Genomic DNA, 24,077 nt, shown 5'->3' with positions numbered 1-24,077 from the left:
AAAAAAAAAAAAAAAAAAAAAAAAAAAAAGAAAATGATCTTAGAGCACAACTTTTAGTCTTCTGGTTCTCACACAATCTCTGCATCCTCTTAATGTTTTCAGAGTTTTAGATGGGGGGGGGTTGATGTGGGGGCAGGTTGCGGTATATCACTTGGAGCTAGGTGCCCTGTGATCAATTATTCTTTACATTTTAACCAGGTTTCATTTTCTACAACTTTCTCCATCTGCTACAAAAATAAACTTTACTAATTAGAAAAGACTACATTTAATATGTGGTACACAGATAAATTTTTAGGATGTAGTTAGAAAGCATACCAGTACACAAACCAGCAAGTGCAGAAGACATACTACTCTACAGATATTTACACTGCAATGTTCATCACCAATTTATTCACAGTAGCTAGGAAATGGAAAAAAAACTTGAATGTTTTTCAACTAATGAATGAGTGATAAAAATGTAGTTCAAATACACAATGGGATGCTATTCAAATATTAACAAAAATAAAATTTACAGGTCAATTGATGAAACTACAAGATACAGGGAGTGTAATAACCCAGACCGAAGAAGACAAACACTACATGGACTCTCTTATTTGTAGATCCTAGCTCTGAATTGTTAGATTTGAGTATATCATCTGGAGTAATTCCAGATACCAAGAAATGACCAGAGACTATGTGGAAGGAAGAAGGAACTCTGGAGAGGGGAGAAGTAGGACTCTGGAGCTATGAAAGGAAAATGAGAAAACTGAATGGGCAGAGATTGAACTGAAGAAGCAAGAGGAAGGGCAGCACATCAAGGAGAGTGAGCAAGAATAGATAAGCCTAAGGATGCATGAAAAGCATATAGAAAATCATATTATTTTATGTGTACTTATGACTGTGTATAGAAGTGTAAATGTATATACATATATGCAGTTGATAATGCTCCCCAAAAAGTCATAGATTATCTGGCAGAGACCACAGTGCCAAGCACGGGGAGCATCCTTTTACAGTTTTGAAAAGGCAGTTTGAGAGTCTCCCCAAACAATACAAGTTGCTGGCATTCACTGAAGTTGCCTCTAAGAAATTAAAGATAAGACATATTGAAGTTACCTTACTTCAGACACAGGACATGAAGCAATTGAACTATGAGCCTACTCCCTAAGGACTAGTTCTCATATTACCAGAAGTATCTATCTAAGCAACCAAAAAAGAAAAGCAATCAATAATAATACCCAGCTGTAATGTCTACTAACCCCAACAATGACCAGAATAGCAAGATCTCCTGAAACATGCATTAATGGGACTGATGATCAGAGTACAATGGACATTTAATGGTATATAAAGCTACTGAACAGGAAAGAATTTATTCTAGGTACTTTAACACTGAGTTCACTTCCTCTGTCTGCTCAGGTAACAGATGCTAGAACAGAACCTGTTACAACCACCTTCCTAAGCTGCTATCATTTCTTTTTTTTTAAATTTATTTATTTATTATTATTTTCTTTATTTACATTTCAAATGCTATCCTGAAAGTTCCCTATTACCCCCCCCCCNCCCCTGCTCCCCTACCCACCCACTCCCACTACTTGGCCCTGGCCTTCCCCTGTGCTGGGTCATATAAAGTTTACAAGACCAAGAGGCCTCTCTTCCCAATGATGGCCAATTAGGTAATCTTCTGCTACATATGCAGCTAGAGACACAAGGTCAGGGGGTACTGGTTAGTTCATATTGTTGTTGCACCTACAGGGTTACAGCCCCCTACAAATCCTTGTGTACTTTCTCTAGCTCCTCCATTGGGGGCCCTGTGTTCCACCCAATAGCTGACTGTGAACATCCAGTTCTGTGTTTGCCAGACACTGGCATAACCTCACAAGAGGCCGCTATAATCAGGGTCCCTTCAGGAGAATCTTGCTGGCATGTGCATTAGTATCTGGGTTTGGTGGCTGATGATGGGATGGATTTCCAGATGGGGTAGTCTCTGGATAGTTCATCCTTTCATCTTAGCTCTAAATTTTGTCTCTGTACCTATATCCTTTCATGGGTATTTTGTTCCTTATTCTAAGGAGGAATGAAGTATCCACACGATGGTCATCCTTCTTGGTTTTCTTGTGTTTTACAAAATGTATCTATCATTTCTAATTGTATTATAAGCACTTATACATATACCCTTATATCCTTATATTTTTAAATCATTTTCCTTATGGGTATAGCAATTTAATTCATCTTACCATGTCTATGAGACCAGTTCTTTCAGTGTACGTGGTAATTAGATGAAGTGGAGAATATATGAATGAATGGACATGGAGCAAAGCTTTAAGAAGTTCTTAATAATATGTTCAGTAGTAATATTCAAAATTTTAAATGATTCAATAATAGTTGAGAAACAAGATTGTAAAGATTCAGGGTGAGTTTAACCTATAAACAATAGAAGATGAATTACAGAGTATAAAAGTAGGAAATATCTGTCTAAATTATGATATGAATAATAGTGGGAATAGAGCTAGTCATTGCGTTTTTCCAAACACCAAATCTAAGAAGTGAAGCTCAGAAACTGGAGGCAGGCAGGAAGAAGAATCTTACTAAATCTTAAATTTCTGTAATAGGGTGTACATGATAAATGTGAAAATACTAATCTGAATTTTGGGAAAGAGATCCTGAAGTGTATAGAGTCGAAGATCCACAATATTCCCACAAATTACACGTCTACCAAGCACTTGACAACCAGAAGTTCAAAGTGGATATGCTGTAAGGAGAATCTGCATACTGCATTTTGCAATATAAAATGAAAATGTGTTCTCATTAGCAATTTTATTGACTATAGCTTGAGATGAAAATATTTTTGTCTACCTTTGGCTAAATGACGTTTATCTTCAATATGCTTTAACTATTTTATATCAGTTTGGGTGTTCTTTGTTCAGTAGGTGAAAGAAGATTTAATTATTACCGTTGCTTGCATTACAGCTTGATTAGCGTCCATCTTTTACATCCCTTGTGAAACATATTATATTTTTAATTAGTTGAGTTAGTGTACCCATAAGAAAATATTTTTTTCCAATTGATTTTCTTATTTTTAATTGTGTTTTATCTATTCTAAATAAACCTCAAAGTACATTGTAGTCAACAGACTGACCATAAAAATCACAAAGTAGGCCATTTTATGGAGGAAAAGCCCTTCATTGTGTAGCTCTTTACATGATCTCTATGAAGTCCTTCTAGTCACAAGAGTGACAGGCTCTTGTATAGCCCTTCTGATTGTAAAGGATCATAGAGCCCACCTTTTCCAAATTGTATCCCCTTTTGTCTCTCTTACTGCTACTAGTGTTCTAATTAGGTTATGGTAACCCCTATCTCAAGCACACAGAAACTTTAGTGGTAGTTTTGATAAAATAAATATTTTTTTCCTCAATGAAATTGTTTACCAATACATAATAAAAGTGTAGAATAAAGGAAGCACATTCTATTGAAACTTCTGGCACCCATTTCCTCTCTGTCTCCTTTTGCCATACCTTGGGTCTCCTAATTCCTTAGTTGTATCCCTCTGATCTAGATGTGGCACAAGAACATTGTTCAGGGAATTGTGGAGAATCCTTCACAGTCAGGCCTAGAAATAGCAAGCTTCAGTCTATTAGTACTTGCCTGGTCAGCATACAATCAAATGACCAGTCTGTTCTTATATAGCAATGAGGATAAAGAAAAAGGGTTTTCATAGAAAACTGACTGTCTCTGTGTTGAAATGAATGTTTTAACACAATATTTTAAATAACATGTCTGTATTCATATAGATAACATAGCAAAAAAAGGGGGGTTCATATAAAATTGGTTTGATTGCCCAGATACTTTCCTTTTTACAGATGGTTTCAGGTTGCCTGTTCCTTTATTGACCTTTTGGAAATTAGAAAATTCATTTTGCCAAGCTCTCACTCTCTGATAACTTACCTCAGTTGTCAATTTGACAAAATCTGGAATCACTAGGAAGAGTAGGCTCTGATCATGCCATTGCATGACTATCATCATAAAGTTAATTGAGGTGGAAAATAATTTGGATGGCACCATTTCCTAGGGGGAGAGAGAGAGAGCATGCTTTGAGTACAAGGTCTGTGTTCCTGATTGTGGATGTTACACAACCTGCTCCCTTAAGCTCTTGATGTTATGATTTGCCAGGTATGGTGGGGCTGTAACAGATAATTGTGACTCAAAATACATTTTATTTCTCATAATTTTTTTTTTCTGTCAGGAGATTTGATTGCAGCAACAGGAAAATAAGCTACTACACACTCCACTGCTCGTTTTAGTAATTCAACTGATTGGTGATTGTGAAAGAAGCTCTGAGCTTGCTTAGAACTCTGGTAGCACCCTATCTAGAGCAGCTGTATCCAGAAGGCTTTTGTCTGTTTTTCAACTATAGGGAGCACTTGCCTTTTCAGACTCATTGTATCTCTCTCCTGAACTATCAGTAAAGATACATAGAAAAGTTTTACAGTTTCTCTATGTTTCAAATCTACTACTCCATTTAAAACTTTCAGTTACTACCAGTTATCTTGATTTCTCCCTGTCTCAACGCTCTCTCCCAAATGGTACAAAATTTCAGAGAAGGAAAAATGGAGCATTACTTATCATATAATAATTGACATTGCTTGAGTACTAGTAGATTAATGCTTAAAATAAAAACCAACATAAAACTGGGCGGTGGCACACGCCTTTAATCCCAGCACTTGGGAGGCAGAGGCCAGCCTGGTCTACAAAGTGAGTTCCAGGAAAGCCAGGGCTACACAGAGAAACCCTGTCTCGAAAAAACAAAAACAAAACAAACAAAACAAAACAAAACAAAACAAAACAAAACAAAAACAACATCAACATAAGATTTAAGTGACTAAACTCAGAGAATGCATTATTGCTGTAGAAGTTTCATGGAAATTAGAAAAATGGTATAATAGATTTCAGATAAAATATTATTCTCTACATTTGTAATTTTTGAAAAATTATTTTTATATATGTTCATGTGTGAGTGTGTGTGAGAGAGTGTGCGTGTGTATGTGTGTGTATAGTATAGTGGATTTCAGATAATATATGGTTCTCTACATTTGTAATTTTTGAAAAATTATTTCTTTTTATGAATGCTCATGTGTGAGTGTGTGTGTGAGTGTGTGAGTATGTGTGTGTGTGTGTGTGTGTGTTTGGTAGTCACATGTGCACTGGCGTATGTTCATACATATAGGCATATCTTGAGTTTAGAAACTGGTATATTGATGTGTTCATCAGTTTCTTTTCCACCTTATTTATTGATGTAGGATCATTTTTACTGCACTTAGAACTGTCCATTTTGAATAGTCTAGTAACCCAGCAAGCTTCCAAGATCTGCTTGTCTTCGCACTTTCCTCCACTTGTATCCTTTGAGTTACAAATGTGTGACATCATGGCTTGTTTTTATGGATGCTGGACATCTATACTCACATCCTCATGCTTGTGGAGCAACACTTTACCCACTGAGTTATTCCCCCTGCCCTCACAATTTTATTCTTGATTGTGATGTTTGGTGCTGCATACCAAGACTAAAACAGTGCATTGAAATATGTGGCACAAACAATTCTGTGAAGAGCTTTGCTGTGTCTTGCAATATATAGAAGCAGAAACTCATGATAGGCTAGACATTATGGTAAAATCCCAACATGAAATGGGGAAATATTTAAAGCTTAGAAGGATTCAGCTAGTTTGTAGCAAAATAGTAATGAGCAAAAGGACCTCCCCACACATGGTCTGTTTTCATTATTTATGTTTAGAGTAAATATCATGGTTATTAGCAGTACTTAATACATTGTGGGGACAAAGAACACACAGTCATGTATACTCAATAATAAAATATACTATTTCACTTTAATTAATGCATGAAGAGAATAAAAAAGCAATTAATTAGCATGGGGCTTTATATTTTAATAGAATTATTTTTAATGAATATTTCTTTTAACACAGTAGAAAATGAGGATGAAAATGGTCATAGAGTATGTACAAAGCCAAGCTATAAAACAAGCTAAAAGTCCCTCTCTACCACTTATAAAGACAACATAATAAAATCTATTATAATATCATTCTAGTTTTTCATAAAACAATAGCAAACTATAGTTATGTGAAAAATAGAGTAACTAATATTTTGCCTAGTAAATCAATAGTAAATTGGTTCTAGTAATAGCAGCACTATAATAATCATACTGAAAAATAGCTGCATATTACAATCTGTATATTTACTAGGCCATTATAATAGTTATAATTCTACCAAGATTTCTTTTCTACCAAAGATAAATTTATTCCAGTAATTTCATTCTCTTCCCTTGTCTACACAATTATAAGAATATAAAAGTGTAACTTCAGATGTGAAGCAAGAATGATTTACATTCCCCACTATTATTAAATGATATGGAATTAGGGAAAAGGAAAAACACACAAAATTAAGAAAAATGTATTTATGTGTGTGAGAATAGGAAATCATTTGAGAGATGTCAAAATCAAAAGGCAAGAAAAATCATGACAAAATTTAAATGTTGAGAAATCTAAAGTCTGTTTATCTAATACATAACATGTTCAGCTTGTTTTATGCTATCTCAATAGAGGGCACCTCACTTTACCATTGAAGATTTTCCTGAAATTTTCTGAAGGAATGTGGGCTTTTCTATGTGCACCACAGGGAAAGGTAAACTGGTGACTAGCAAGGAGCCCAGTAGAACACAAAACAGATTCTTGCCACAGTTAAGCAAAGCTGATGATTTGTCAACATTGGTGCTGAGAATTTAGGCATAAAACGTTAACAAAGAAACTTCACTGCCTTCAGAAACTACAGCAGTCCTTTTGTTCTTAAATTTGAGTGATTATACAGTGACTGAGAAACCATGTGTGGCATACACTGTTTAGTGCTCAAGTCTGTATTTCTTGAGTATATACTTATAGGTTATTACCCAGTCTTCTGCTTTGTCTATAGTAGGTCTTATGACTGTGGAGCATGGGCAGTGCTGACTTACTAATGCTCCCATGATTCTCCTACTTTAATAGTCAATTTGTTCATCCTTTCTGGGATGGGTAAGGGATGAAACACTCCAAGATGACAAGAACTCTGGTCTCTGAATCTACTGTCCTGAAGTTTCTCCACCAAAAAGGCTGTGAAGGACATGCTACTCTGGTCATGACTGACTATGCCATGGAGAATTTGGAGCATTCGCCTAAGCATCCAACATTTCTTATGTATTTAGTTTAGGTTTTAGCTGTAGGATCAGACACAGAAAACAATATTGTTTTATCTCTTCTTAGTTCCTGCACTTCATTCCGTCCTCTTTTGCTTTTCTCCCTCTCTCCTTCCCCCCTCTCCTCCCTCCTTTCCTTCTGTCTTCTCCTTCATGTTTCTTCCTTTTTACTAGTAGAGTTGTGTAAGTCCAAGTCTACAGCACCACCCTAACCAGTTAGCTTGGTTTTATTCTTTTAGCTTTCAGAAGCATTGTGTTGCTTGTGTTTGGGATTATATTTTGAATAATAATATGTATATTTAAATGTACAATGTTTTGACTGTAACCTACTAGAAGCCTCTGCCTAAAATCTATACAAATCTAACAATGAGGCATAAGCAATAAAAGGTTTATGTTTAAACTGTCTAAATAGCTTAGGAATGTATTAAAACAGCCCATTTCTCACTATTTAACACTGCTTAAACAAAGGGAGCGAAGAGAAGCAATTTTAATTTTGAGATTTAAAATTCCTAAGGCAGAAAATAATTCATTTTTCATTATGTTTATAATGTTGTTGGTTTTGTGTTTGTTTGTTTTCTCTCTGTGATATCTTGTCTATTACTGGCTGTCAGAAAATGTATTGTCTCATTAACTGATCTTCTGGCAAACACCTCCCAATATGTACTTTAAAAATACCTTTTTCAATCTCTTAAGAAAAGGCAGATATACAGTGGGCTCCCCGCACAACAAAAATGACATTTTATATCAAAGTTATCCAACACAAAGCGGATCATTTCAGTAACACTCTGAGCTACCATACCTTTTACACAGTGGGAAATATAGATAATAGAGGAAAGTTATTCTTATAGCTGAGAATATAAGGACATTTGCTTTCAGTAAATTCATTCAAAAATAAAATTCTTGAAAATGGGCTGAAAAGATGGCTCAGTTACTAAAGAGTCTGTTCAAAATGTGAGAACCTGAGTTTATACCTTAGCGCCTACATAAAAATCTGAGCTTAGAGGCACTTTCTGTATTCATAGTGCCAGAGAGACAGAAACAGGCAGTTTTCTCAATAGCTAGCTAGTCTGGCTGAACCTAATACAAGTTCAGTGAGAGATTGTCTCAAAAATTAGGCTAGAGTGAGGTAAAGAAAGAGACTTGTGAATACTGACTTCATGCATGCTCACACACACATAACACACAACACACAACACACAGCACACAGGTAAAATACTTTGGAAGAGAAAATGTAATAAAGAACCAATGAATATATGTTAGGGTTGTTTATTTATTTTATTGTGTCCACAATTCCATGGGACCCCCCAGGAGAGCTCTAAGAACCACTGGGCCGGATGTAAAGATACAAAACAGTCTCTTTAATAATATGAGTCAGTCTCAGTTAGCAAACCTTCCCACTGTGCAAGAAGGCTTAGCACTTACATACAGCATAGTCAGGGAATCTTTGGATTTTTTGGTGATGGGGGAGGCGACAAGGTAAGTCATTTTTCAAACATGGTATCATTTGTTCAGGAGGAAAGGCAGAATCGAGCAATTGGAGGTGGGGGACCTCTTCTGACCTGGGGAGTAACTTTATGGTGCTATCAGGAACTAGTGTGTTTTAAGACTAACAAAAGTCTCCTGTGACCCTGGATTATCTTCCTTTCATGATCCAAATGTGGGACCCTAATCTTCCTAAGGATGTTTGGTTTTTTTGATTCTTTGTCAAGGATGGGTGCCAGCTGCACCTGAGAAGTGCTTAGCCTTGGAGACACAGACATGAGGGAGGTTGCTGTTTGTCTATTCTCAAGCCAGTATCTGTGGCTCCTGGGAGAGGGGACTTCGTCATGGTGCCTATATAGAAATGGGGATGGTGATATTCTGGCATCAGGCAGGGTCTTCTATGTAAGGCCAGAGATAGAGGAAGCCTCTCACTTGCTGCAGAAAAGGAGGGGTGGACTTCTATGAGAGTGCAGAAGCCGGCAGCCTAGGTCATTTCAGGTTGTTTGTATGTTTATTTTTCTTTGTGATTCTGGGATTTTGTGTATGCTAGGCAAAAGCTGCTCTTGAGAGCTGTACCCTCAATCTGAACTTATTATTAACTGCTTAGGAGTGAGTCATTTTAAAAAGAAATTGTCAGAACCAGTATTTGTTATGAATGAAGTTTGGATTTCTTGTTATATAGTGCTGATGTGAACGAATTCTGTTACTTTGCCTCTCTGTCAGGAGCATGAGGGCAAGTACTGCTGTTCAATTGCTGCTTTAGGCTGGACAATCTCAGGGCATTGCTGAGATGGAAGCTCAGCCTGCCTTTTATCCTCTCCTTTCCTATCACTCATGGTAAGATTTCTGGAGTGGATCAGCCAGAATTAAGGGCAGTCCTGTGAAGCAAGTTCAGTCTGTGGTAGGCAGACTCAGGATGTTGCTGAGATGGAAGTTCACCAGAGATAGAACTTCAGTACTGTTTTTACCATCAAATCCTTGAGAGTAGATGCAATAAGATACTACTCCTACTGGTAAAACAATGGAATACCAATATTCAAAAACATTTCGAGTATTGGACTGCCATACCAGATATTTCCCTTCTTATTTGGTATAAATAATTGGTGTCTATAACCAATGGAACTAAGAAACATAGAACTCGGAAGGAAATCTGTTGGAGTGTGTATATATGACTCAAGAAATGTTCTTTTACAAGAAAAATATGCACACTTCTAAAACAAAGCCACCAGGTTTTCAACTTGCACCAGAGCAAACCTATGGAGCTGGCTCTGCACCCACTCCTACAATACCCAGAGGAAACCCAACTCCCAGGTGCTCTGAATGCCCAGGATCATCTGCCCCAACACCCAGAGTAACTGGGACCCCAGAGATCCAGGAATGCAGGAACTCCCCACCCTCAGCCAGTGACACGGATTCCTTCCAGTTTGAACCTGTGCACAGAGCAGAAAAAAGACTGAAAAAATCCCATGAATCATATCAGATCACCACACTAAGACTGGTATGAAAAAAACAACAAAAACAACAGGGATCCCACATGCACATGGAACCTGAATAAGATGTACTCAATGATAACTTCATTAAAGGTCTCCCAACCAAAAAAAAAAAAAAAAAAAAAAACAGGACTAGATGGGTTTAGTGCAGAATTCTATCAGATGCTCCAAGAAAACCTAATACCAAAACTGCTGAAAGTATTTCATAAAATAGAAACAGAAGGAACAGGACCTAATAAATTCTATGAAGCCACAGTTGCACTAATATGTAAACCACACAAAGATCCAACAAAGAAAGAGATCTTCAGACCAATTTCCCTCATGAATATTGATGCAAAAATAATAAAGCTCTTGTACACTGAATCTAAGAACACATCAGAACCATCATTCACCATGACCAAGTAGGCTTCATCGCAGGGATGCAAGATTGGTTCAATATATAAAAATCCATTAACATAATGCAGAATATAAACAACTCAAAGAAAAAAATATGATCATCTCATTAGATGCTGAAAAAGCCTTTGATAAATTACAACACCCCTTCATGCTAAAATTATTGAAGATAATAGGAATTCAAGGTCCATAGGTAAATAAAATAAAAAGAACTATTCAAAGATTCATCCAAACCAGGAGCTGGTTCTTTGAGAAAATCAACAAGATAGATAAACCCTTAGCCAGACTCACTAGAGGGCACAGAGACAACATCCTAATTAACAAAATCAGTAATGAAAAGGGAGACATAACAACAGACCTTGAGGAAATCCAAAACATCATCAGATCCTACTACAAAAGGCTATACTCAACAAAACTGGAAAAATCTGGATGAAATTGACATTCTTCTAGACAGATACCAGGTACCAAATTTAAATCAAGAGCAGATAAACAATCTATACAGTCCCATAATCTCTAAAGAAATAGAAGCAGTCATTAAAAGTCTCCCAACCAAAAAGATCCCAGGACCAGATGGGTTTAGTGCAAAATTCTATCAGACCTTCAAAGAAGNCCTAATACCAATACTCTTCAAAGTATTCCACAAAATAGAAACAGAAGAAACCTTACCCAATTTTTTCTAAGAAGCCACAGTTATCGCTGTTACCAAAACCTCACAAAGATCCAACAAAGAAAGAGAACTTCAGACTAACTTCCCTTATGAATATCTATGCAAAAATACTATATAAAATTCTTACTAACTGAATACAAGAACACATCAAAATGATCATTCACCATGATCAAGTAGGATTCATCCCAAGGATGCAGGGATGGTTCAATATAAAGAAATCCATTAATTTAGTCCTCTACATAAACAAACTCAAAGAAAAATCCACATGATCAGTACATTAGATGCTGAAAAAACATTTTACAAAATTCAACATTCCTTCACATTAAAAGACTAAAAAATCAGGAATTCAGGGCCCATACCTAAACAAAGTAAAGAGCAATAAGTAGCTAACATCAAACTAAATGGAGAAAAACTTGAAGCAATCCCACTAAAATCAGGGACAAGACAAGACTGCCCACTCTCTAACTATCTATTCAATATAGTACTTGAAGTTCTAGACAGAGCTATTAGGTAACAAAAGGAGATTGAAGGGATAGAAATTGGAAAGGAGGAAATCATGATAATCACCATTTGCAGATGATATGACATTTAAAAACATCCACAATAGAAGCCATACAGCTGATAAACAACTTCAGCAAGTTTTCTGGATAAAAAATTAACTCAAACACATCTGTATCTTTCCTTTACTTAAATGGTAAATAGGCTAAGAAAGAAATTAGGGAAACAACGCCCTTTGCAATAGTCACAAATAATATGAAATACCTTGGTGTGATGCTAACCAAGCAAGTGAAAGACCTGTATGACAAGAATTCAAGTTTCTGAAAAAAGAAATTAAAGAAGACCTCAGTAGATGGAAAGATCTCTCATGTTCATGGATCAGCAGGATTAACATAATAAAGATGGCCAGTTTACATAAGGCAATCTACAGACTCACTGTAATTCCCATCAAAATTCCAATTCAATTCTTCACAGAGATAGAGCAATTCTTAAATTTATCATGAGTAACAAACAACCCAGGATATCAAAAACCATTTTCATACAATAAAAGAACTGGGGTAATAACCTTCCCTGACCTCAAGCTGTACCACAGAGTAATAGTAATAAAAACCAATGAAATTGGTACAGAAACAGACAGGTAGATCAATGGAAGAGAATTGAAGACCCAGATATGAACCCATACACCTATGGTCACTTGATCTTTGACAAAGGAACTAAAAACCTCCAGTGGAAAAAAAGACAGCATTTTCAAAAAGTGCTGTTCCAATTGGAAGAATGTTGAAGATTGCAAATCGATCCATACCTATCTCCTTGAACAAAGCTCAAGTCCAAGTGGATCAAGGACCTCCACACAAAACCAGATATGATGAATTTAATAGAGAAAGTGGAAAAGAACCTCAAACACATTGGCAAAGGGGAAATTTTCCTGAACAGAACACCAATGACTTATGCCCAAATATCAAGAATTTACAAATGGGACCTCATAAAATTGAAAAGCTTCTGTAAGGCAACTGACACTGTCAACAAGACAAAAAGGTAACAAAAAGATTGGGAAAGGATCTTTACCAATCCTAAATTCAATATTCAATATATACAAAGAACTCAAGAAGTAAGACTCCAGAGAAGGAAATAACCCTCTTTAAAAATGGGGTACAGAGCTAAACAAAGAATTCTCAACTGAGGAATACAGAATGACTGAGAAGCACCTAAAGAAATGTTCAACATCCTTAGTCATCAAAGAAAAGCAATTCAAAACGACCTTGAGATTCCATCTCACACCAGTCAGAATGGCTAAGATCAGAAACTCAGGTGACAGCAGATGCTGGCAAGGATATGGAGAAAGAGGAATACTCCTCCATTGCTGGTGGGATTGCAAGCTGGTACAACCACACTGGAAATAAGTTTGACAGTTCCTCAGAAAATTGGGCATAGTGCTACAGGAGGATCCAGCAATACCACTCCCGGGCATATACCCAGAAGATGCTCCAACATGTAATAAGGACACATGCTCCACTATGTTCATAGCAGCCTTATTTATAATAGCCAGGAGCTGGAAAGACCCAGATGTCCCAGATGTACAGAAAATGTAGTACATTTACACAATAGAGTACTACTCAGCTATTAAAACAATGAATTCATGAAATTCTTAGACAAATGGATGGAACTAGAAAATATCATCCTGAGTGAGGTAATCCAATCACAAAAGAACACACATGGTATGCACTCACTGATAAGTAGATATCAACCCAAAAGCTCAGAATAAGCAGGATACAATTCACAGACCACAGCCCAAGGAGAAGGAAGACCAAAGTGTGAGAGCATCAGTCCTTCATAGAAGGGGAAGAAAATACTCACAGAAGAATATATGGAAATAAAGTATAAAGCAGAGACTGAAGGAAAGGTCACTCAGAGACTGTCCCACCTGGGCACTCATCCCATAAACAGTTACCAAACCTAGATACGATTGTGCATGCCAAGAATTGCATGCTGTATGGAGCCTGATATGGCTGTCTCCTGAAAGGCCCTGCCAGAGCCTTACAAATACAGAGGTAGATTCTTGCAGCCAACTATTGGACTGAGTTCAGGGTCCCAATAGAGGAGTTAAAGAAAGGACTGAAGGAGCTGAAGGGGTTTGCAACCCCATAGGAAAAACAACAATATCAACCAACCAGACCTCCAAGTGCTTCCAGTGACTAAGCTACCGATCAAAGAGTACATATGGAAGGAAACATGGCTCCAGCAGCATATGTAGCAGAGGGTGGCCTTGTTGGACATCATTGGGAGAAGAGGCCTTTGGTCCTGTGAAGGCTCAGTGCCCTAGTGTAAGGGAATGTCAGGGCAGAAAAGCAGGAGTAGGTAGGTTTGTGAGCAGGGGGAAGAGGCAGTGGATGGGGGAGGGGGGGGTGGAGTGGAAACCAGGAAAGATGATAACAATTGAAATATAAATAAAGAGAATATTTAATTTAAAAAAAAAGAGGGGCCTGGAGAGATGGTTCAGTGGTTAGAGCACTGACTGCTCTTCTAAGGGTCCTGCGTTCAATTCCCAGCAACCACATGGTGGCTCACAACCATCTGTAAAGGTATCTGATGCCCTCTTCTGGTGTGTCTGGACACAACTATAATGTGTTCATATAAATAAAATAAATCTTTTTTTTTAATATATATAAAAAGGATAAGCAAGAACATACTGGAATAAGTTAGTAAATCATTAGCCTGCTTGAAAGATGCTAAAAATGGATACATTTTACTTCTTTAATTTGTCCGTTGAATCTGCTAGTTTGAAGACTCCACTTTGTATGCTGGAGGACAGCACCTTTCAAATAGCTTTTTAGTGTAGCAAAGGAAAACATGGCGTTTAGAGAAGATAGTGTGGTGGTAGCCATGCAGAACCTGTATGAAACAGCATGTGAGTGTGTTACTGATGGGATTCTACGGTGACAAGGCCCATGAAAACTCTTTCCCACTTTGGAAGGACCTGTGGTAAATTTGATAGCCTCTGTGCCTGTGCCTCATTACCGAGGGGGTTGTGCTCCGTGCTCTCCTTTCTTTCTTTGCAATGCTAATACTCATAGAAGTACTTAGTTTTCCTTTGTTAGACACTGGCAAGACCATGATTTTGCAGGCTAATACCCTCTGGGTGAATCTGTTTTTCTCAGTCCTTTTTCAAGGGATAAAACCCTCCTCTCCTCTCTCTGCCTCTATCCATCATCCCAGTGTGATCATTAATTCTGGGCATTTGGGGACACATGTGCTAGAGAAGCAGCTGCAGTCATACTGAGGAAGCCTGTGGCAGTTGTGGAGAGGAATGGGTCCTGCTTGCCTAAGTGATCTGAGGAAGATATGCTTGATCAACAGAGACTTAAAATAAGGATGCTATGTTTGATCAGTGGAGACTTAAAAATAGAGAAGCTATTTCTGATCAATAGAGACTTAAAAATGGTTCCTGGAAAGATAGTATCAGGAATTGATAGATGCATATCAGGAAATGTTGCTTAGTATAATAAATATATTTCTGTCTGCAAGTAAAAAGTATTACCACAAGGGATGATGTTTGATGACTAGACTCATACCTACAAACCTGTAATCTATCTCTCACCCTGCATAACTGTATAACCATATTTGCTACCACCTGGGTATGTGCTCCTGTCTACAGGACATGTCTGGCTAGACATTTATTTTTGGTTTGCGAAATTATGCTTTGTACTGCAAAATAAGCTGCTGGATCATTTATCCTTGGAAGGGGATGAGAAAGGGGGAAATAATTGAGGATTTTTGTAATAATAGAGTTTTTATTATACTGATATTATGTTTTTCTTAATAGAATAACCAATGATTAACTGCCCAGATGAGCATTTTAATTGTTTAAGTAAAGATGGGCCAAACTATTTGGGGCCATTTGCTTGAAAGTAAACAGATGGTCACAGTCTTAACTTTCATAGATACCACACATCTGTCCTCAGGTTACAGAACCCCCACCAGAGCTGCAACAGTGTTTGAATTTAGTAACTATGTCTTACATCTGCAGAAACAAACTCTGACTCAGATGATCATTGGCACCAAAAGTAAAGAGAGAAAAAAATTGCTAGACAAGGTTCCCTGAGCCTCTAAGAGCCTTTGAATACTGAATTGTTGGGGTCTCCCACCTCCACTAATCACTCTCCCTCTATACATTATATAGCGCCCCCTACAGGCGCACAGAATTTCTACTGAGAAGACCTCCCCAGATCTCCCAGAATGCAGCATCCTCAGACCACCTCGATCCTTGAACCCACCTATGTCGTCTCCGCCCACGATCGCTCTCGGACCCGCCTACCAGATACTCATCTCCGCCCACGATCCCTCGGACTGCCCACTATCGTTCAGACCCCCACTATCGTTCGTACCGCCACGGCAGCTTCAAAGGGACTCAAGGGCAGACTGGGAATTTTTTCTTGTACTTAAGCAAGTCCAATTATTAAAACGAGAGAGCAGTGCTCTGATAGCGAATCAACAGGGCATCACTCATTTTCCTTTTGCATCTTATTCTCTTTCAGGATGTTCAAGCTCTTCAGTACAAACCCAGTCCAAGGTGTTGCTGCGCACGCAGAAACACACACTGAATAATGTCAGACTGCTTTTCCGTGATCAGAAAACAGATATGGCACACATTCTCACAATCCAGTTGTCAGCACAGTGTGGTGACTGTTCCCAATTGCTGGTGGCCTCGTGGTTGCCTATGTTGTGATGCAGGTATGCCAGAGCCTCTTTTGTGAAGAGCCATTAGGCTACCTTGCCTTTCTCTCACCTTCTGAACAAACTGTTGTCATTGATGTTAGAAAATATTGCATTTTTCAATTGTATAGCTGTCTATTTTTTTTTTTTTTTAAAGGTGACAAAAGTCATACATTCACTCTGGAGAATAATAAAGTTTAGAAGGAAAGAATTTTAAATTTCTAAACACAGTCTTATGATTCTAAAATAAATTTTGGTAAGATTTCAGATTTAATTCTTGTATGCATATGTGTGTATATGGTATAGTTATAATGTAGAAGATTTTTTAAGAATATTTTACAAGAATAATATTGGTTGCTTATTTTAGGAACTCTAGAAAATTTTAGAATAATTATTCACATTTCTACTATATCTACATTTGTATATCATTATTTTCATAAATGTATACAATAGTATATCACTTCTTGTTTTAATCTACTTTCCCAAGTTGTAGTGTACCATGATCGTCTGAACCTCAGTAATGTAATTACCACTTGTAATGACTGAATGTTCTTGGCTTGAATGATGGTAAAGACTTTTGGAGACTAGATAATGGAAAGATAATTCTACTAGAGAATACAAAACTAGAGAATAGTATTTCAGTTACAGAGCTGGGTATTTTTAGTGTTTTTCAAGATAATAGCTTGTTGCAAGTTGAAGGGTGTAGATGTTTTTTTCGTGGGGGGGGGGGAGAAAGAGGGAGAGGGAGAGGGAGATTAAGGTAGTACATAATCCGAGTATACAGACTGACCAGAGAATTGTGCTTCAAACTTAGATCTACCTAGGTGGTCTTGGCTGAGTTAATATCAGCAGACTAGCCTAGATAAGGCAGACAAGAGGAGAGGGATTGAGGCAACAGCCAACCATTGCTCAGACAGAAAATTCTGTTATCCATTTATCTTTCTCTCCTATATAACAACACTGTTATTTACAAACTTGCTGAAGAAGACAATAAGAAAGCTTGTAATTTTGCAACTAAACCTCAATTCATGAAGGTTCATTTGTTCATATATCTATATCTATATCTATCTATCTATCTATCTATCTATCTATATATATATATATATATATATATATATATATATATATACATATATATACATATATATGTATATGTATATATGAGAACAATTAAAACATGACAGAAATCTTTACTCTTATTTTGTTTCACCTTAGGAAAGAATTAAAGATAAAGCTTAAAAGCACTCCTCACATGCATCTGAAGGCTAAGGTCAATATAAATCCACTCTGTTTCAACTCTGAACCTTAAACATAAGCTTACACATGCTATGTAAGTGTTCTACCATTGGCTCACATGCCAAGCCAAAATTAACCTTTTAAAGAAAATATAAATGGTAAGTGCACAAGTATAAACAGTGTATTTAGCAACATCTATGAAAATATTAGCTAATTTTTACTATATCACTAAAGTGGCCATTAATATCGATTAAACCAATTCTAAAAATCAAGATTTATGGTGTTTATAAAGTGTATTATCTACAGATTTTACATTTAATTGCCCTTTGTGACTAAGTGAATTAATAATTTTTAATTTAGTAAATAAAAAATGCTAACTAAATTTAATAATTCTATCAGATGGTCAACACTATTGATTAAAGTTGATAATGAGGATACTGCATGCATATATGGCATGTGCATTATATACTTTTTATAATTAGCAAATTAATTTCATTGTTGAGAAAAGGTCTCATACATCAGCCTGGAACTTTCTATGTTGAGCAGGCAATCCTTACACATGTAGCAATCCTCCTGCCTCTTCCTACTGAGCTTTGAAACTACTGTCATAAATGACCATGTTAAAGTCTCTTGTTTAAACTCATTTATACCTTTCTCCTTAAAAGAAATGTACTAATCTATCTACATTATAGTTGGATACTATCACTTCTTCTTTCCAAACTTCCAATAAACAGACAAATCCAGGTTCTTCTGAACAAAATCCTGAACCAATACCTGCTCAACTAGAAAAAAACATAGGTAAGTTTTTAAACATTTGAACTCCTTCCTTTTCATCTAATTATTGATGAAGCTCAGTCAAGAGAGCTATGAAAGGGTATTCAAACACATCAAGTTCTAAAAAGGTTTTCAGAGTCCATGCAGTAGGAACAAATGTTTTAAAGGCATAATATACAATGAAATAGTAAGTATAAATGGATTCTCACAGCAACTCAGTACTCAGCTAAAAATAAACAGCAGAGATTCAGTCATGTAAAGGACTTTTTAACCTACAAATCCCTAAAGGTTTTGAATAAAAGAGTTGAGAATAATAGCTGTGTGGTACAGACTCATGTTTGGTGAGTTAGATCTGTCTAGTCAGGTTATATTTCCCATCTTTCCTCAGAAGCACAGCACTCAGGCTATAAAGAGAAACAGAAGCCTACATAACAGTATGGTATGAAGATGTTTGCTATCCCTTGTTCTAAAGGTATAAAGAAGCCAAGTTCCTAATAGAGCAAGGGCACTGCAAAGTGATGAGCTGGCTTAAATTTCAGTGTATCTGCATTGTGATCTTAGAATTTCAGCTTCCTTCCTTGTCCTCTGTGGGTAACAATACCTGTCGATATCTCAAAGCATGCAAATGTAGTAAATTATTCACAGAATGGAGGTTAAGTGAGTACCAGGCACCTACTAGTTGTTCAACAAATACTTACTTTGCCCCTTCTTCTTCTTTTTTTTAATATTCTGCCATAAATACTTATACTCTAATGCTCGTGTAACCCATGCTATGGAATTTGGTATTGCTTATGTTCTAGTATTACCACATAAATTCAAAGCATTTCCTTAGCTTATCTGCATTCTGCACATAATATTTCCTATTTATTTTATTTCATGGTATTTATCACCACTTAATACCCATTTACTTATCTAATTCAACTTCCTGACCTTAAAATACGAGACTAGAAGAATAAGAGGCAGGAATATTTTCAGTGCCGACTATTTACTTGCAAAGCATTGTGCCTATTACATACAGAAGTTCAATAAGCATCTGCTAAAATAAAAATAAATTTATTTCATTTATCTGACATGAGGACTTCTAATTGCAATGAGTAACAAAGTTGATAATATGTTTTTCCAGCTCCATTTAAACACATAGCACACTGAACAGTCAACATTTAATATGTCTCATATTTAAGCGGTACATATTTGCAAGACTGTGGGGCAGGTTGAAAAGTAAGTGAAACAAATTAGTGATTTGGAGGGAGGCACAACACAACAATTTCATGTTTCCTGGTAATGGAGGTTCATAATTTCATTACCAAGCCCCGTAAAAGGTTTAGAAAATACAGTAATGAGGAATTAAGTGGCCATTTATATATATGCATACCTACAGTCTAAGCCCACAAGTGTATTATGTCTGGATATCTATATGTACTGGATAGCAATAAATATTCTTCTATTTATTGACTAACACATTAATATATTCATATACATAAAAACAGACCATATTTTTATTCAGATATTGTGAAATAACATTAATATTTGTATGAATTTTGCCTGTGAAATGTCACATGATTAAATTATGAGCACAAAAGCATTCTAAATTATGATGGAAATAAAAGATAAAACATATAAAATAAGCTTAAAATAAGAAAACTTAGACATAAGCGTTTATTGTCTTCTTTTTTTTTTTTTTTCCACTACAGAGAGACAGGGTGCAGAAAGAGTTCCACTGGAAGGGGAACTGGTTAAGCCTTTGCATTGTCATGCAAAGTGAGCACCTATGGTCTCTCTCTGCTTACAGTGAAGTCTCTGGAAGCCAGGAAGACTGGGAAAAGGTAGGAAATGGTGTTTTTAAAGAGAATGTGTCCATGCTCCCTCCCCCATAACCTCTTCACTTCAGCTCCTGCCAGGCAGGAGCTCAAACCTTTTGTGCCACACCATTATAGTATTAGGAAGTCACACAGTCATGAAGAAGAGAGAGGCGCTGCGTGCACTGCTCTGTGACTTAAAAGCCCCCCATGCTGAATCTTGAAACAGCGTGAGACTCAGTAAAGAACTACAGGACAAAACCGTGCAGTCTGGGAGTAGCCCTGAAGCTGCTTTAGCAAAGCATTTATCCCCACGAGACATTGTATTCACTTTGTTTATTAAATTTAGTATAAGAAATAATGCACCACACCTGTGTGGCTTCATCCTGAAGCTAGAGCCTGTCCCTACTAAGAGATCCAATCTCCTAAACCCAAGTTTGCATCCTTCCTCATCTGCTTCACTGGGAACTTGCTCGCAGCACATTTCTCTTCTCAAGTCTTTCTGAGACGTGTGTCCTGAGAATTGGTCATGGAGGGTAATACTGGTAGATAGTGCAGACTCATCATCATGTGCAACACTCCCTTCACAATGCTTCACAATCACACACAACACAAACACACAAACGCATAGCTTATAAACTTCTTTTCCTCCCCTCTTTTGTCATTTTCTAGTAACATATTCTCATACAGTTCCTCCCCCTTCACATCTTATCTCAGCCACATTATTCCTCCAGAGGACAGTCTAGTATCTTTCTAACTAGAGTGTTAAATCTCCTGTTTAAAAAAAAAATAAAAGAAAGGAAGGAAGGAAATAAATAGATGAGGACGAGAATGATGATGATGATGATGACAATGATGATGATGATAATGATATTTAACAGGGTATAACCCTGCTTGTCTCACAAAGCTCACACACACACACACACACACACACACACAAAGAGTACACAGTGCACATGTCATTTTGTGCCCTGCAGTGCAAGGAATTCTGGCAGTTTCCCACACCTTTGCTAGTATGAAGGTCCAGTTCATTTAAATACAGAAACTGAAAAACATATAGAAATATTTAAAGCTAATAGAGCAAAAGAACAGAAAGGAATTATTGCCATTTTAAGATCAGAAGTAAGGGAAATAAATGTGCACTAACTAGTCCTCTTCCCCCATCACACTTGAAAATTTCTTCAAAAAATGGAAGGTGGAACAAGGGAAGAGAAAAGGTTAAAACATAAACTGGACAACCATGAGACAATTTATAATTTACCTTTAAAATGAATCAGCAAAGGAAGGCCTGATCTGCCATTTGCTCTGAGGACTCTGGGGTTTCACACTGAATAATATTCCACATCCCATTTGGATGTGCACCGAAATTAACAGTCAGCCATTTTATGAAATATTATCTTTGTTAGCTTTACCACTAACAAAAATACACTTTCAATTTTTCACAATCACACACAACATTAAAGCAATCGGGGAAATTAGTTCGAGATAAACTGTACAGCGATTTTATTCATAGCCTGGCTGTATCTCCCACTGCCAATCTGCATCACAGCTCACTAAATAGTGCCTAATGTTTATTGCATTTAACTGAATGTATACGATTCGGAGGGTTCGCCAGGGACCGATTATCATAATTATACATGTTGCTATGGAAACCCACAAGTCTATCAGTTTTGATTCATTATATTGTTATACCTTCTAGCACTTTCTAATTATTAGGTGCCCATAAAAAGTCTCAGTCTTGCTGTTACTATAGAAATGAGCTATAGACAGGCCTCAATTGTTAACCCTTAAAGGACCAAAATATATAGACTCAGACAGCTGGCAGTTCTTCGTGTAGCTGAAATAGCTAATAATTCCATCTACTAGTAAAATTCATAAGTGATTTACTGTTGTTAATTTCTGAAAATACTTCAGTTGAACAGCTAATGAAGAATCACTACAGATTTAATGAGATTGTCCTGAGTTTGAGATTTCCCTCTTCTTATATATTTGCTCGGGTATTGATAAAAAAAAAAAAAAAAACACACACACACACACACAAAAATGAACACTGTATGAGTGATCACAGAGTATACAATGAAAAATCTTTGGAGACTGATCCCTTCTTTCATAGAGAAAGACACACTTGCTGGTGTAAACATGGAATTATACGTTAAGTGATAAAACATAGAGATTAGAGTATAATAGAGAAAGCGTGGGTACAAAGTCTTTAAATCAGACATCCAAAATTGCTTCACAGCAATATGGCTATTTAGGTATAATTTAATATTGCTACTTAAATTGCAATTTGTAATTTAATATTTTCATTTTACTTTTTCTCTTACATTCACTACCAGAATCTGAGAAAATTGAACAGGACTGAGCAGTTTCATTGTCTCCCTAACCCTCCTGCTATTATAGTTTTCAATTAGAAGTGCCTTTTAATTTAGATCAGGAAAGCTCTCCTAAAGTGACAGCTCGCCCTTCACACTGCATATCTATTTTTTTCGGAAGTCAACACACCATTCAATAACCTGAGAACAGCCCTGATTGCTATGCTAATAGTATTCAGAAATATGTCGACACCCGATAGAAACCAGTAAACTCTGGCTAATTCATAAAGTGAATGGAAAGCGCGGAGGACGAGGCTCTCGCTCTCCAGTGCTGCAGCTGGAATCTTAAGGTTACAAATTTAATTTTTCCCCTCCCTTAGGGAAATGAACACTATATGATAACCAAACTGAAATTACATTTTGCCTAATATTACAGCCTAGCCCATTTGATGTGGCTTGTTTTATTATATAAAGCTGCAGAAGGAGGCCACGGAGACAATGCCTGGATATGCTAATGCCTCCGTGAACCAGGAGATGTAGCTTCAACCAGCATTCCCTTCAGCTCAAAGCTGAATGTATTTTGCTTTGTGCGGAGGGGGGAGGAGAGAAAGTGGAGAAATTTAAATGTATGCTCATATTAAGAAAAACAACAGCACATGTTAGACAACCATTTTTTTTTTTTTTCATATTACAAGCCCAAACCATCACTGTCCATATCAGCTCCTCGTCAATTAGGAATCAATCAAATTGTATAAGCGACAAAAGAGATGGATATTTGCACGTGGAAGTTCAAACGCAAAATAACAGAAAGAATCAGCCTTTTGTTCCTGGCTCTTATGGTACTACCGTTGGCTTTAGAGAAAAGTAGATTTGCTACTAAATACAAAATTTAAAGCAGATTAAGAGTAAATTATATCAGATACTTTAAAAACCCCATTTATCAGAACACACATATCATATGTATGTGTAAGCCTAGAATTAATTTTTTCTTAATTTATATTAAAATTAGTCTCCTGCTCCAAACTAGATATTGGTTATGCAGAATAGCACAGCTATAGCTGCATATTTTTACTTACTCATAAAGAGTAATGTTTAATAATAAATATCTTATTTTTAATCTTAAATCTACTTTTATCCTTGAGATTATTATTCCACTGAAACCACTAGACATTTTAAACATCGATAGAGCCTATTCGGTACATTTTGAACTAACTAACTAAATAAATAAATAAATTCAGAAACTAACAAAATACACATGTGGAGAAAGTACATTAGTCTTTCTGTATGATTTAAAGAACTGCATGAAAATAGCACTGGGCCAGGATCATATGCATTTGACTAACCAGCCTAAGGATGGCAATGCCACCATTGCTTCAGCAAGCAAGCACTACCTGGTGTATATACTTCAAGAATACCTAAAGATCACCCTAAAGTTCATGAATCCTGGGGGACTGGATGAGGTTCAGATACCATGTCCCAGGGTAATAAGGCCAAAAAAAAAAAAAAAAAAA

Source organism: Mus pahari, chromosome 4, assembly GCF_900095145.1.
Source record: "Mus pahari chromosome 4, PAHARI_EIJ_v1.1, whole genome shotgun sequence".
Lineage (NCBI taxonomy): Eukaryota > Metazoa > Chordata > Mammalia > Rodentia > Muridae > Mus > Mus pahari.
Note: the sequence above shows the minus strand (reverse complement) of the source record.